At 52.9% G+C, this 3,495-nt stretch overlaps 1 long non-coding RNA gene across 1 annotated transcript; it reads left to right on the top strand.

The window, feature by feature from the left end:
• Positions 1 to 464: 464 nt before the first annotated feature.
• Positions 465 to 3,294, top strand: LOC103596847. Its single transcript, XR_551068.1, has 2 exons — positions 465 to 693; positions 858 to 3,294. It is a non-coding gene; the product is annotated as an uncharacterized LOC103596847 (long non-coding RNA).
• The last annotated feature ends 201 nt before the right edge of the window (positions 3,295 to 3,495 follow it).

A 3,495-nucleotide genomic window follows, 5' to 3' on the forward strand; every position in this document is an offset into this window, starting at 1 on the left:
GGACCAGCTCTCCTGGGTCCTAGCGCTGCTTGGACACTAATGACTGTGTGACCTTGGGCAGGTCATGTTTTATTTCTGGGACTCAGTTTCCTCACCTATAAAGAGGGATTGCACTAATGTCCTTTAATCCCCTTTTGGAGTCTAGGGCTCTGTGGGTCTGGGAAGTTGAGGCTCAATGGGGCTCAGGGCCAGAGAATCAGAGGGATGGCAGGTTTCCGGTGCCCCAGCGGATATGCTCTATGCAGACAGCACCGTGTGGGGAGGGTGGGTGGAAGTGCTGTGGTAGAAGTAAGGAACTGTGGGGGAGTGAGAGGGAAAGCCTGAGTCACCAGAGCTTCTGCTCCAGAGGGATGGCAGGTTTCCGGTGCCCCAGCGGATATGCTCTATGCAGACAGCACTGCGTGGGGAGGGTGGGTGGAAGTGCTATGGTAGAAGTAAGGAACTGTGGGGGAGTGAGAGGGAAAGCCTGAGTCACCAGAGCTTCTGCTAGAATCCTCTGCAGGCAGGACCCAGGACTCCTTGCAGTTCTGCCTCCCCGCTCCTATAGCCAGGCTGGAGGGGAGTAAGCCCATTGGCCTGCACTCTGACTCGAAGTCACCATGGCGCCACTCTTGTGCACGCACTCTCTCTCGCTACCACACATACCCCACCACCATCACTACCACCTGCGGATGCTCTGGAGATTCCAGAAAGGTCTCCCCGCTCCTATAGCCAGGCCGGAGGGGAGTAAGCCCATTGGCCTGCACTCTGACTCGAAGTCACCATGGCGCCACTCTTGTGCACGTACTCTCTCTCACTACCACACATACCCCACCACCATCACTACCACCTGCGGATGCTCTGGAGATTCCAGAAAGGATCTCAAGGACTGGCACCCTGCCCAGTTACGTAACCTGTGGGCTTGCCTTTGCGCAGCTGCTCATCTGCCCATCTCCAAGCTGATCAAACCATCCCACCTCATTCCTTGCCTTCTGCAAGGGGAAGTGCCTCAGGCTGGAATCCGCCTTGTCTATAGACGGAATGTGCATTTTGCCCAGTGGATTGGAAGGTGCTGGTGTTGGGATGGACTGATGACTGTCTTTGGATGGTGAGTTGCAACCCCCAGCTCCCCAGTGCTCCACTCTGGCTGACTTCTGACCTTGGCAAATTGCTTCCTCTCTCCCACCTCCTCCATACAAGGTGGCGGTGACTCCCATTCCCTCCCTCCCTCACAGGAAAGCGAGGATTACAAGGGCACACTGTATCAGATGTGTCCAGAAGTGGCTTGGCCTTTTGGAGACAGACACAGTTCACAGCTGTGAAGACGGGCCTTCACCAGAGAAGGAATTCTCTGGGCTGCTACGTTCAGTGGGCTCCTTGCTGGCTGGTCCAGGAAGTCTGGAGTTCATCCTGAAGGTGGCTGCTGTGCCCAGCGGGTGATGGGGCTGCCAACACCACAAGAACCAAGAACTAGAATCTGTTTCCAAGGAACGAACACTCTCTCCCTCTGACACAAAAGCAAGAACATGAGATAGCTGTCACCGCCATTACCCCATTGCCAATACAAACACAGCCTCCTAAGTCCCTTGCTAAACAATCTAGGATCAGGGCATCTAGATTGTCAGAGTGACTCCTCCAGACCCCCAGGTCATCCCTGGAGTTTTGTGCCCACTGCATCGGGGTTGTCATGGCCGGTCCTGCCTGGGCTCCCTTCTCTGATACCTGTGGGATCAGAACCACAGACCGTGAGGAGGAAACAGAAACCGTGGCTCTCCACAGGGAAGCCCAGGAGGTCAAGACCACCCACGAGGAGGGTGAGATGGGAGCTGCCCAGGGCATCCCTGGAAGAACTCATCATGCTAAGGAAGAAACTCCAAAAGCCAGGAGCCCCAAACCTTGGCAGCCCAGGCTCTGGGAGAAACCCCCAAGGTCTGGAGTTAAAGGATTTTCCTCGTTGACTGCTTGTCTGTCTTTCTTCCCTTCTGGGGCAGTCCTCTCTCCTCCCTCAGCTCATCCCTGCGTCCCATCGGAGGGGCGGGAGGAAAGCAGGAGGGGAGATGGCAGGACCCAGACAGATCCTCAGGACTCTCCCAGCCTCTGTTGCCATGGCAATGCTGCTATTTTTATCCCGTGTTGTTCATGATGCTCAAAGCTCTGACTTTCTCTGTTCCGCAGAGGCCAGGCTGGCTTCTGCCCTCATCCTTCAACACAGCACCTTCTCCCAGAGGCCTGAGGAGTGAAAAGAGCGATGGAGGAAAAGGGAACCCACAAAGTCACCCCTCAGCCAGGGGGAATGGTTGACAGGGGGTCTGCCTCTGCAGTTTTGAGACTTTGGTTTTCTATCTGGCTTAGGCACCCAGTTTTATGTTTTCTGGGAGATCAGAATTCCACATGGTCTCCCTGGGAGGCTGCTCCAGAGAAAAAAAGAAGAGTTGCTGTTCAGAATGAGTTTTTCCTACACGGCTATGACTCTGGGGCTGCTGCTCTTCTTGGAAAACCAGACCTAGTTCTGAAGAATGTCCTGCTGGTACAAGCCAGTCCCCAACCTCTTAAAAGGAGATAGAGAACTAAGTTTGGTTAATTAGTCATCCCTGGAGAATCCAAACCAATACTTCTCTATCTTCTGTCCCCCCACCATAGAACTAGGACAAGTGGCTTCATGTCTTTGCCCAGTCTTTCTGTCCAAAGCTCCATAGCATATATTCTCTGGTCTGGAATGAGTACTCTTGTCTCCCTATGCCCCTACCTCCCCAGGCCCAGACAATCATTTTTCTCTCCAGGAGCTTGAGGTCTTGAATCTTGGTGACGCTCTTGAAGATAGCATTTAATGAAAGGATTTCTTAGAGTGGTTCTTTCTCTGTCTCTTCACCCTGGCCCAGCGTCTGGTCCTCTCCCTCTGTCCCCACCTGAGAGTCAATGGTGCTAATGCCCCCCACCTATACTCTCCTATGTAGGTCAGTGACATTTGAACCCAACACCTGGAGTGGCTGTGTTGGCAGGGCAGTGCATCTCATGCATGTCCTGAAGACCACGACCCTGGAGACAGGTACAGATCTTAACCCAGTTAAGTAGCAACCTATATCATGTTAAACTCCTGCACTGAGGCTCTACCTCGGCTGAACTGCCTCCTGGATGGCTAATTTTCCTGGGGTGGCTGGGACCCATTTACTAAGCCTCTAATTGGTTTCATTTTGGCTCAGGTTGCACAGTTTCCCGAAACTATGCACCTGGAGTAAGCACTTTTCTGGTCGCCACTGAAAAGCATGCTGGCAAACGCTGCTCTGTTAATTGCTGTAATAAACAGACTTTATTATATCCCTTTGCAGTAAATGAATTATGTTGTCAGGGTAAATGGGGCATTCGTGTTTATTTCGCACTGTAATACACTGCAGCAGCAGAAGCTAAACATTTGTTTCCACCAACTCTGCTGAGAGGAGAGGGAGTTGAGCCTGGGAGGAAGAGTCAGGAGCATAGACATAAAGTGGGGTGATGGGGCCAAGGAGGAAGCTTTGGAAG

The sequence above is a fragment of the Galeopterus variegatus genome, unplaced genomic scaffold (genome assembly GCF_000696425.1).
Source record: "Galeopterus variegatus unplaced genomic scaffold, G_variegatus-3.0.2 Scaffold86, whole genome shotgun sequence".
NCBI classification, from domain to species: Eukaryota; Metazoa; Chordata; class Mammalia; order Dermoptera; family Cynocephalidae; genus Galeopterus; species Galeopterus variegatus.